Source organism: Ipomoea triloba, chromosome 2, assembly GCF_003576645.1.
Source record: "Ipomoea triloba cultivar NCNSP0323 chromosome 2, ASM357664v1".
In the NCBI taxonomy this organism is placed as follows: domain Eukaryota; kingdom Viridiplantae; phylum Streptophyta; class Magnoliopsida; order Solanales; family Convolvulaceae; genus Ipomoea; species Ipomoea triloba.
In genome coordinates, this window is record NC_044917.1 from 23339925 (window position 1) to 23354158 (window position 14234).

The window sequence follows — 14234 nt, forward strand, 5'->3', positions numbered from 1 at the left end:
ATATTCTATATTCTATATATCTATATATATATCTATATATATATATATTAAAACAGAAGTGTTAGCTTTCCAGCTCATTTTAGTCCAAGAATTTTGAAATCGGTCAACATAATTATATAATAATTTCTTATCAAAAATTCTAACATTCCTTATCATTCTTTATCATTCCTTATTTATAGCTAAAATTGACAAAATATTCAAAATATGATTCCATTCCTTATTATTATACACGGAAATTAATGAAATATTTTATTCAATTCCATTCCCGTATGGATTCTTTAAACAAAATAGTTTAACTTGCGTATTTTTAATATATATATATATATATATATATATATATATATATATATTACTATATGATGTATATTATAGTATTGAAAAAAATATTACTATATTATGTTAATGTACGTAATTAAATTCCTCTCATAATAATATTCAAATTACTATATGATGTATATTATAGTATTCAAAAAAAAATATTACTATATTATGTTAATGTACGTAATTAAATTACTCTCATGATAATATTCAAAAAAAATAAAAATTCCAATAATCAAATTACTATGTGATGTATATTATAGTATTACAAAAAATATTACTATATTATGTTAATTTACGTAATTAAATTCCTTTCATGATAATATTCAAAAAAATAAAAATTCCAACAATCAAATTACTATATGATGTATATTATAGTACTAGTATTTCCGTCCGTGCGTTGCACGGAATGGATTTGCTATAATATTTTAAGAATATTTGGATCGATATACAATTATATAAATTATAACATCAAATATTATATAGCGCAATTGATGAAATTTGTTGGACCGATTATGTTTTCTGATGTTTTCCTTACTTGAATTAAAGCAAATAACTGTCCAATTAACCGTGCGATGCACAGATAAATTTTTTATTATATATTTAGATAATAAAAATAAAGAAAAAATTATTAAAAAATTTAATATTGAACATGTACATTTATTTGATTATAAGATTAGTGCAAAAGTATTACTCATTGAATAACATATGACTTGTTTATCTACAACAATTACTTATGTAATTATATTATTACTAAAATAAATATGGGAAAAATTAGAAATCATTTAATTATAATTATTATAAAAATAAATTCAACGACCAATGTTTAGTTTAATTATCATAATAATTATTAGGCAATTATTAATAGTCAATTACGCTAATATATGTGTAATTATACTTTTATAACTTAAGTATATCCATGTTCACTGTATCGCATTTAGTTTTTTCTTCCTCCTCGATATTTGAATGAATAGGAATTGTTTTTATTAATGGTATAGATTGCATTGCAGGGAAATATATGTACTGTATTATTACGATTAGTAATTTTAATCTAGAATTGTATTACGAATAGGAACATACGAAAAAATATATTTTATTACGAATTGTATTACCATATTTTAACTTACAATTGTATTACAAATAGGAATTCTATTAATATATTTTACAATATTACGCAGACCTTAATATTATAAGAGTCTTTTGGGCGGGAAGTTAAAGTTGATGAAATTATTTTTATTAATAGTATAGATTGCATTGCATGGAAATATATGTACTGTATTATTACGATTAGTAATTTTAATCTAGAATTGTATTACGAATAGGAACGTACGAAAGAATATATTTTATTACGAATTGTATTACCATATTTTAACTTACAATTGTATTACAAATAGGAACTCTATTACTATATTTTACAATATTACGCAGACCTTAATATTATAAGAGTCTTTTGGGCGGGAAGTTAAAGTTGAGGAAATTGTTTTCATTAATAGTATAGATTGCATTGTAGGGAAATATATGTACTGTATTATTACGATTAGTAATTTTAATCTAGAATTGTATTACGAATAGGAACGTACGAAAGAATATATTTTATTACGAATTGTATTACCATATTTTAACTTACAATTGTAATACGAATAGGAATTCTATTACTATATTTTACAATATTACACAAATCTTAATAGTATAGGAGACTTTTGGGCGAGAAGTTAAAGTTGATGATATTGTTTTTATTAATAGTATATATTGCATTGAAGGGAAACATAGGTACTGTATTATTACGATTAGTAATTTTAATCTAGAATTGTATTACGAATAGGAACGTACGAAAGAATATATTTTATTACGAATTGTATTACCATATATTTTAACTTACAATTGTAATACGAATAGGAATTCTATTACTATATTTTACAATATTACACAAATCTTAATAGTATAGGAGACTTTTGGGCGAGAAGTTAAAGTTGATGATATTGTTTTTATTAATAGTATATATTGCATTGAAGGGAAACATAGGTACTGTATTATTACGATTAGTAATTTTAATCTAGAATTGTATTACGAATTGGAACGTACGAAAGAATATATTTTATTACGAATTGTATTACCATATTTTAACTTACAATTATATTACGAATAGTATTCTATTACTATATTATACAATATTACGCAGACCTTAATATTATAGGAGTCTTTTGGGCTGGAAGTTAAAGTTGAGGATATTGTTTTTATTAATAGTATAGATTGCATTGCAGCGAAATATATGTACTGTATTATTACGAATAGTAATTTTAATCTAGAATTGTATTACGAATAGGAACGTATGAAAGAATATATTTTATTACGAATTGTATTACGATATTTTAACTTACAATTGTATTACGAATAGGAATTCTATTACTATATTTTACAATATTATGCACACCTTAATATTATAGGAGTCTTTTGGGCAGGAAGTTAAAGTTGATGATATTGTTTTTGTTAATAGTATAGATTAAAAAATATTACTATATTATGTTAATATACGAAATTAAATTCCTCTAATCTATACTATTAATAAAAATAATATCCTCAGTTTTAACTTCCCGCCCAAAACACTCCTATACTATTATGGCTTGCGTAATATTGTAACCAAAACACTCCTATACTATTATGGCTTGCGTAATATTGTAAAATACGGTAATACAATTCCTATTGGCTTGCGTAATATTGTAAAATACGGTAATACAATTCCTATTCGTAATACAATTGTATATTAAAATAGAATCTATACTATTAATAAAAACAATATCCAATAAAAACAATATCCTCAGTTTTAACTTCCCGTCCAAAACACTCCTATACTATTATGGCTTGCGTAATATTGTAACCAAAACACTCCTATACTATTATGGCTTGCGTAATATTGTAAAATACGGTAATACAATTCCTATTGGCTTGCGTAATATTGTAAAATACGGTAATACAATTCCTATTCGTAATACAATTGTATATTAAAATAGAATCTATACTATTAATAAAAACAATATCCTCAGTTTTAACTTCCCGCCCAAAACACTCCTATACTATTATGGTTTGCGTAATATTGAAAAATATGGTAATACAATTCCTATTCGTAATACAATTGTAAATTAAAATAGAATTACTAATAAAATATATATTTTTTCCTACGTTCCTATTCGTATTACAATTCTAGATTACAATTACTAATCGTAATAATACAGTATATATATTTCCCTGCAATGCAATCTATAATATTAATAAAAACAATATTCTCAATTTTAACTTTCCGCCTAAAATATTCCTATACTATTATGGTTTGCGTAGTATTGGAAAATATGGTAATACAATTCATATTCGTAATACAATTGTAAATTAAAATAGAATTCCTAATAAAATATATATTCAAATTGTAAATTAAAATAGAATTCCTAATAAAATATATATTCATTCCTACGTTCCTATTCGAATTCCTAATAAAATATATATTCATTCCTACGTTCCTATTCGTAATACAATTATAGATTAAAATTATTAATCGTAATAATACAGTATATATATTTCTCTGCAATGCAATCTATACTATTAATAATAACTTTCCGCCTAAAATATTCCTATACTATTATGGTTTGCGTAGTATTGGAAAATATGGTAATACAATTCATATTCGTAATATAATTGTAAATTAAAATAGAATTCCTAATAAAATATATATTCAAATTGTAAATTAAAATAGAATTCCTAATAAAATATATATTCATTCCTACGTTCCTATTCGAATTCCTAATAAAATATATATTCATTCCTACGTTCCTATTCGTAATACAATTATAGATTAAAATTATTAATCGTAATAATACAGTATATATATTTCTATGCAATGCAATCTATACTATTAATAAAAACAATATCCTCAGTTTTAACTTCCCGCCCAAAAGACTCCTATACAATTATGATTTGCGTAATATTAGAAAATACGGTAATACAATTCTTATTCGTAATACAATTGTAAATTAAAATAGAATTCCTAATAAAATATATATTCTTTCCTACGTTCTTATTCGTAATACAATTGTACTCCCTACTTGCGCGCGCGAGAGAGCCTCTATGCTATACAATTCAATAAGTTTTAGAAAAACTCTTATATAAGTAGTGTTGCAAACCACTTCTCAAATCAATGTGGGACAAAAGCTACTTGAAAGGTTTTTCTCTCCATTTTTCTAACTAAAATGGGTCAACTTTGAGAACCAATTTTTCATTCACCCATTTTCAGTTTTGAGCGTACAATATATCAATCTTTTCATTTAACTACGAAGAACACGAATCCACTTTGACCCGACCCAAATCGAAAGTGGACCCCAGATATATTTGTACCACAATATTGCCACTAAAATGCCATTTTATGCTAATTTTTTCCAACAGTTATTTGTCCATAGAATATCAACGTGTTAGAGGAAGAAGATGATATATAGTGAAGGGCAATATCATCTTCACAATATATCATCTTCTTCCTCCAACACAACGCTCTACGGTCAACCAACAATCACTCAATTGATTATCCCATTACTCACATGCATACATCTACACATTAGCTATTAATTAAGCAATTATTTGCTGAAATTTAAACAAGGATAGCATTAGAAAACATAATCGATCCAAAACATATCTTCAATTGCACTATATAATATTTGATGTTATAAATTATATAATTATATATCAATCTAAATATTCTTAATATATTATAACAAATCCAAATATTCTTATCACCACAACCCCAAAGATTTGTAGTAATTATTAAACTGGCAATGGCTATAATCCCTGACTTGATGATTTTAGAGCAATTAGTTTTTTTAGCACCTTCCGTTTTAGAGTCTTTTGGGGTATCGAAAGGTAATACCTTTATCGTAGTTTTAATAGGGAGTCTAGTTGTCTTTTTAGTTAATTATATTGTTGCCCCAGTTTTAATTCCTCGCTTCGGGAGACATTGGGTGCTTTGTTTCTCATCGGCATTCATGCTTGTGTTTCAGGTATTTAATTACTTTAATTTAAATATTATTTTTATTATTTATTAGATTAATTTTACTCTTCACATTGCTAGTTTGTTATATCTATTTTTTCTTGAATTACAAAGTGCGATGATTTTAATTTCTCGTATCTCAATGACTACGAGAAATCATCTTCAGTCTCCATTCACTATTATTGCTGGCATAAGCTTTTTAGCTATTTATGCCATGCATGGTATAGTGAGTGGTCCTCATGGATGGACCTCCATTACATATCCGAGGGAGATTGAAAGAGAATGCCGTGCACGGGAATCGGCGTTGAATCTTTTTATCCAGGTCTTCATTACTTCAATGACACCAAAGTTGATTTGTTTACTTCAGAAGTGGATTTTTGTATATATGGCTGTTGTGGCTTTAATTTATATTGTAGCTAGTTTGACTATTGTAAGAAGATAAACTAGTGTTTTACCCGTGCGATGCACGAACAAAATTATATTGTTATGAATTTAAATAAAAATTTTGAAAAATATAAATATTTTAAAATGTACAAAATGTCTTCTAATTCTTGGACATTATTTTTTTCGCACAGGCAACGCACACCCGTGCAGCATCCGTGCGACACCCGCGCAGCGCATGTGCAAAGTTGACTGGTTAACGTTTGGAGTTTAAGAGTCTTGGCCATGATTGGAGGGATGATGAGTGGTTATTCACAACCATTCATAAGTAAGTCATTTAAAATTATATTTTAAAATTTTTTTAGATGTGATATTATGTGCTTGTATGAAACTAAACTTTAACATTTCATTATGATTATTTTTTTGGTGGATTAGTAAACATGCCCCTCTTTGTGTTTAGCCTCTCAAGCTCGGCATATTATAAATCCAACTTGGCAGCAACATCCAACTTCTGTACATTTACGGGGAGCTTGGTGTTTTGGGTACATTTGCTTGTTTTTATTGGGACATTTGTGGGATTAATCTTGGCCAAGAGGCTAAGTGGGCTCAATTTGATTTTTGGGCCTGTACTAGTAGCCACGGGTGCTGTCGTGTCCGCAAATTTTCCACACATAGTTGTCCATGGAGTCATGTATTTCATGACTGGACTAGGTGTTGCAATTATTCGGGAGGCAAAACTATTTTTATTTTCAATCTAATACTTATATTTTGGTGAATTGTTTTTGTATATATACTAATTTGCACACATGTGCAGGTTATTCCAATATGGTTATTGCAAATAGCTCCCGAGGGCGAGAGAGATCGGTTAGACTTTTTGTTTGACCTTTTTAGGTTACTTGCGGCAGTTTTAAGTAATTTAATAAATTTCATTATTTTTAAATACTTTATCAAATTTTGGTGGGTAGGATTTTATGCATTAGTTTGTTTTGCATTTTTATTTTTGTTGGCATCAATAAGGCGGGGAATTTGGGGAAATGAATCACTTTTATCACCACAACCCCAAAGATTTGTAGTAATTATTAAACTGGCAATGGCTATAAATCCTGACTTGATGATTTTAGAGCAATTAGTTTTTTTAGCGCTTTCTGTTTTAGAGTCTTTTGGGGTATCGGAAGATAATACCTTTATCGTAGTTTTAATAGGGAGTCTAGTTGTCTTTTTAGTTAATTATATTGTTGCCCTAGTTTTAATTCCTCGCTTCGGGAGACATTGGGTGCTTTGTTTCTCATCGGCATTCATGCTTGTGTTTCAGGTATTTAATTATTTTATTTTAAATATTATTTTTATTATTTATTAGATTAATTTTACTCTGCACATTGCTAGTTTGTTATATATATTTTTTCTTGAATTACAAAGTGCGATGATTTTAATTTCTCGTATCTCAATGACTACGAGAAATCATCTTTAGTCTCCATTCACTATTATTGCTGGCATAAGCTTTTTAGCTATTTATACCATGCATGGTATAGTGAGTGGTCCTCATGGATGGACCTCCATTGCATATCCGAGGGAGATTGAAAGAGCATGCCGTGCACGGGAATCGGCGTTGAAGCTTTTTATCCAGGTCTTCATTACTTCAATGACACCAAAGTTGATTTGTTTACTTAGAAGTGGATTTTTGTATATATGGCTATTGTGGCTTTAATTTATATTGTAGCTAGTTTGACTATTGTCAGAAGATAAACTAGTGCTTTACCTGTGCGATGCACGAACAAAATTATATTGTTATGAATTTAAATAAAAATTTCGAAATATATAAATAAATATTTTAAAATGTACAAAATGTCTCATAATTCTTGGACATTATTTTTTTCGCACAGGCAACGCACACCCGTGCAGCATCCGTGCGACACCCGTGCAGCGCATGTGCAAAGTTGACTGGTTAATGTATGGAGTTTAAGAGTCTTGCCATGATTGGAGGGATGATGAGTGGTTGGTTATTCACAACCATTCATAAGTAAGTCATTTAAAATTATATTTTAAAATTTTTTTAGATGTGATATTATGTGCTTGTATGAAAATAAACTTTAACATTTCATTATTATTATTTTTTAGGTGGATTAGTTAACATGCCTCTCTTTGTGTTTAGCCTCTCAAGCTCGGCATATTATAAATCAACTTGGCAGCAACATCCAACTTCTGTAGATTTATGTAGAGCTTGGTGTTTTCGGTACATTTGCTTGTTTTTATTGGGACATTTGTGGGATTAATCTTGGCCAAGAGGCTACGTGGGCTCAATTTGATTATTGGGCTTGTACTGGTAGCCTCGGGTGCTGCCGTGTGCCAAATTTTCCACACATAATTGTCCATGGAGTCATGTATTTTATGACTGGACTAGGTGTTGGAATTATTCGGGAGGTAAAACTATTTTTATTTTCAATCTAATACTTATATTTTGGTGAATTGTTTTTGTATATATACTAATTTGCACACATGTGCAGGTTATTCCAATATGGTTATTGCAAATAGCTCCCGAGGGCGAGAGAGATCGGTTAGACTTTTTGTTTGACATTTTTAGTTTACTTGCGGCAGTTTTAAGTAATTTAATAAATTTCATTATTTTTAAATACTTTATCAAATTTTGGTGGGTAGGATTTTATGCATTAGTTTGTTTTGCATTTTTAATTTTGTTGGCATCAATAAGGCGGAGAATTTGGGGAAATGAATCACTTTTATCACCACAACCCCAAAGATTTGTAGTAATTATTAAACTGGCAATGGCTATAAACCCTGACTTGATGATTTTAGAGCAATTAGTATTTTTAGCGCATTCCGTTTTAGAGTCTTTTGGGGTATCGGAAGGTAATACCTTTATTGTAGTTTTAATAGGGAGTCTAGTTTTCCTTTTAGTTAATTATATTGTTGCCCTAGTTTTAATTCCTCGCTTCGGGAGACATTGGGTGCTTTGTTTCTCATCGGCATTCATGCTTGTGATTCAGGTATTTAATTATTTTAGTTTAAATATTATTTTTATTATTTATTAGATTAATTTTACTCTTCACATTGCTAGTTTGTTATATCTATTTTTTCTTGAATTACAGTGTGCGATGATTTTAATTTCTCGTATCTCAATGACTACGAGAAATCATCTTCAGTCACCATTCACTATTATTGCTGGCATAAATATATGAAAATGAAAGAACTGGGGTGATAACTTCATGAATTATTATCAGATTGAAGCGATAAAAACATAAGAAATGGATATATATATATATGTGTGTGTGTGTGTGTGTGTGTATATATATATATATATATAAAAGAAGATGTAAAGAACATATACCTCCACATCTTCCATACAGATTCTAAAGTTTCTCCTCGGTTGTTCTTGACTTTGTAAAGACAAATAAATCGTACTTTGATTGTCCACGCAGTATTGAAGGCGTTTATCTTATTTAGTAAAACAAAAATAGGGGCCATTGTATGTAGATTTTTTCGTGTGTATGAAACTAAAGTGGTAAGATGGAGTGAAGGAAAGATGTGAAATTGGTTGCATGGTTGCATGGTTGCATGATTTATATAGTGGTATGGGAATTTATTAGATAGAAATTTATTTGGAAAACTTTAAAAATAATTGATTAATAATAGTTCTTGATTATTGATTGATTAATATTAATAATAATAATCACTCCTATTATTATTATTATTATTATTATTATTATTATTATTATTATTATTATTATTATTATTATTAATAATTAAGAATTACTCCGTAATAACTTACAATTTGCCTTTTATTAATAATAATCAATCTTGTTATTATTTTAAATCAATTTACCGTAATAATAATAATAATTACTCATGTTATTATCGAATATATTATTATTATTATTATTATTATTATTATTATTATTATTATTAGTATGTTACCCGTGCGATGCACGGATTAAAAATTTAAAATATTATAATTATGCTATGTTATTAAAAATTATTAATGTTATTAAATTTCATATATAAAAAGGAAATATGAGATTTATTCATTTATAAAGTTTTATTATTTAATAATATAATTATGTTGATTTGCTACACCAAAGTTATGAACATAATTATTTGTAGTTAAAATAAGAATTGATATTTAAGGTGGGTAATTACTACAATATATATATATATATATATATATATATATATATATATATATATATATATTATAAGTTTAATAAAAAGTATATTATTCGGTTGCATGATTTATATAGTGGTATTGAAATTTATTAGATAGGAAGTATATTAGGAAAACTTTAAAAATAGGCTAATCAAAAGAGAAAAATGAGGTAAAACTAATATGTAGTATGGAATAGTTTATTAAAAGGTAATAAATAATGGTAATAAAAGGTCACAAATAGCCTAATATATGTAGTAATTTTTCTAATTATTGAATTAATTAGCGTATATAAAAATAGTAATACTATTAATTGTACGTAAAAAAAATTATGGTAATAAAAGGTGATAAAAAGGCTTAATTAATAATATATGTATAGTAATTTGTAATGTAAACTTTGGTTTCTGAGTGTAAGCCTATAGATATAGAATTGATATGAATTGGATATTATTTCGAATACTAATATGTGTATTTTTGGATTTTGTGGCTAAACAGTGAAAATGGTGTAAGAATATTAAATTAATTCAATTATACTAAAATCTATTCAATTAATTCCTTAATTAGCAAAATAATAATTCCTTAATTATACTAAAATCAATTAAACTAATTCCATAATTTCAGAAAATAGTAATAACTATATAGTGATATGAATAATTTTTAGCTTGATTAGAATTATAATTATTAGTGTACTAATCAAACCATTATTAACTTTATTACAATTATTAATTCATTAATTCTAGCAAAATAAGAATTCCTTAATTATACTAAAATATATTCAATTAATTTCGGTTATTAATATGCATATTGTTTTTATTTTGTGTTATTATTTTAAATCAATTTATCGTTTTTCAACGATTAAGAATTATTGCGTAATCAATTCTGTTATTATTTTAATTAAATTACCGTTTTTCACCGATTAAGAATTATTCCCTTTTTATAATGTACGTTAGTATGCAATTTCTATTTTATTGTATGCAATTTGCCTAATAATTATTGATTATTGATTGATTAATATTAATAATAATGATCACTCATGTTATTATCCGATTATTATTATTATTATTATTATTATTATTATTATTATTATTATTAATTAATTAATTAATTAATTAATAATTACTCCGTAATAATTTGCAATTTATCTTTTATTAATAATAATCAATCCTGTTATTATTTTAAATCAATTACCGAAATAATAACAATAATCACCTCTGTTATTATCCGATTATATTATTCTTATTATTATTATTATTAATTAATTAATTAATAATTAATAATTTGCAATTTTCCTTTATTAATAATAATCAATCCTGTTATTATTTTAAATTAATTTACCGTTTTCACCGATTAAGAATTATTGCCTTTTTTATAATGTAATAATAATCAATCCTGTTATTATTTTAAATCAATACTGTAAGCAAATAAAGAAAATAGATATTACTAAGAACACGATAACCTCCATACTATACTCTTAGCTATTAAAATTAATATGTATGAAGGGTAATTATTAAGAACAAAACAAAAAAATAAATATTCCCATGTCGTGCAAGTGGACAACTACTGGTGTGCGTGTTAATATTAACAACATAATATTATATTAGATATATCACAAATTATATATCACCAATCACCAATCAATATTAAGAACACAATATTACCATATTACTTTATGGCATTACATTATTAATAAATATGGATAATTAATAAAATTAATAAAATAATAAATAAATAAATATTAACAATATTGCCATATTAGATATATCACAAATTATATATCACCAATCACCAATTAATATATTATTAATAAATGTGGATAATGGCGTTACATTATTAATAAATATGGATAATGGCATTACATTATTAATAAATATGGATAATTGATAAAATTAATAAAATAATAAATAAATAAATAAATAATATCCATTATGTTGTTACTAAAATGCCCTCCAGTTTTGGGGAGAAAACTTTTGCTAGGGCACTTCTATTTTTTTTAAGGCTTGGGCCTCTTTAGTTTTAAAGACTTGGGTCTTTATTTTGTTTTGAAAGGCTTAGGGCGTAAAATACACTGAAATCAGAATTGGCTTGGCCCAATTGGAGCCACACATATCATCACTAGATCCAATTAAATACATTAAAATCAAAGAAGTCCCTTACATATCATCACTAGATCCAATTAAATACATTAAAATCAAAGATGTCCCTTACCACCACTTTAGCTCTTGTAAATTGTAATAGACTTGTCTTTGAATCAATAACATAAATCTCCTCAAAATCTAGAACGAAATCTGGATCACCTAATCTGCGGTTCCTATAATGCTTGCTCAAGTATACCTGCAAGAAGATCAAGATTACTGCAAATCTGCAACTCCAAGGAGCATTGCATGATTTATTTATTTATATTTAAAAAAAAAAAAACATTTGACCCTCCCGCATGTAGAGTGATTTACAAACTTCTGATGGCATTATGAAGTACTCTAGCTTGAAATTTCATGCAAATAGGTGACAACCCTTAGGGTCCTCCTAACACTTCATATCTTTTATCATTATCAAAGTAGGAAGGGGACCTAAGATTTGATTTATCGTCAATTTTGCAGACTTTGTTTGCTGTTGTCTGTGGTACACTGGTATTTTTTATTTACTTTAAAGATTTTGAATTCCTACGAAAGAAAATCGACCAGATACTTCATATTTGATGCCCTGGTCACCATAAGACTACAGTAAATGAAATATACTTCTGATTAGGTTTGAAACTAAACTAATATATTATCAGAGAACAAATACTCTACTTCATTCAAGTTTTCGTTGAAACCTCATCCTTAATATATTAGGCATGGAAATGTAAGAAAAGTAACAAGGAAAAATCAACTTAAGCGTAAGCTGATTCCATTAAGCATTTCCCATCCCTTATCATCATTACTAACTTTTGAATTCTTATTTCTAATTGGTTGAGATTTTGTTTTCGAAATAATTTATTTTCCGCTTATTCAGATTATAGTGTCCAAATTTTTCTCTTTATCTCTAAATGAATTCTAATTGATCTATTAAAGTAGCAAAAATAGTCCATAATTTTAAATAATTTCAACAATAAAACATAGGGCAAAATAGTTTGGACATCCATGAATCCTTACCTCCATAGCTAAAGCTCCAAAAATCCATCTCTTAATCTTCTCTTCTAAATTCTCCTTTTCTTTTCTCAAGCCAAAACACCACCATAACATCAAACCCTTTCCTCAAACCACAACAAACCCACACAAAATAACATCACAATCCATCCTAATGAGCTAACAAAGGAAAGAAATGGAGAAGAGAAAAGGAAGCTTACCAAGTCTTGGACCTAGGGTTATGGAGGAAGGAGATGAATCTTGAAGAAGATATTGAGAGTGAGAAAGAGACACACGAGAGAGAAATATATACGTGAGAGAGAGAGAGATGAATGTTGGAAATGAGCTAATCACAATACATACATTATATATATATATATATATATATATATATATATATAAAGGATCATGGCTCTAGAAAATTCTAATTTTTCATAATTAGATTATGGGCTAAAAATTGGGCTTAGGAATATTTGGGCTCAAGCAAGACATTGGACTTAGAAGAATAATTACTTGGGCTTAGAAAGTTTGATAGTTATAAAAATGATGTTGGCAGGCTTCTCTCAGATAGATTTTGAATAGAAAATTTTTGGATCATAAAATAATTTATTTAAAGCCTTAAACAAAATAATTTATTTTAATAGCATTTAAGCTAAAAATATTTATGATTGTAAAATAAATTTTATTTTTGAAAGTATTTGTATTAAATAATATCGCTTATTTGGAATAATTTTACGGGGTATTACACCTGTACCCCGAGCCAATGACTAGCGTTGATAAGAGAAAAAGGCCACAAACGACGAGCCAACCAAATAGTAGGGTTGAACAACGAATTGTGGAACCATTGAAAGGAAATTCCTCAAATGGTAACCCGAAGAGTGTCAAGAACACAACTCGGTATAGACCTCGTTCAAATAATTATAATGGTTATTACACTAATGGTCAACCAAGAGGTAATAACCAATCAAAGGTAAATCCTCGAAACAACCAAAGGCAAAATCATTCACAGAGGTGATGCAAAGGTCTACCTTGAGGTAGGACGAACACTTATCCAAATGATAGACGTGGGTATGCTAAACCTTAGAGACCATCTAGTAGGTTAATGAGAGGTGTCGGAAGATTTTTTCCTTCTGATGAGGATCGGTTTATGGACTATGAGCCGATGACAATAGCGCAATTTCAACGTCACCATAGACATAAGCAAACGTCGTATACTAGGGTGCATACCAATATGCCAAGACCTCAATTTCAGAAAATT

General features: G+C 27.4%; 1 long non-coding RNA gene across 1 annotated transcript; it reads right to left on the reverse strand.

The window, feature by feature from the left end:
* Positions 1-11952: 11952 nt before the first annotated feature.
* On the reverse strand, positions 11953-13162 carry LOC116006397. Its single transcript, XR_004095127.1, has 2 exons — positions 13004-13162; positions 11953-12206 (listed from the first exon to the last, which is right to left on the reverse strand). It is a non-coding gene; the product is annotated as an uncharacterized LOC116006397 (long non-coding RNA).
* Between the last annotated feature and the right edge of the window lie 1072 nt (positions 13163-14234).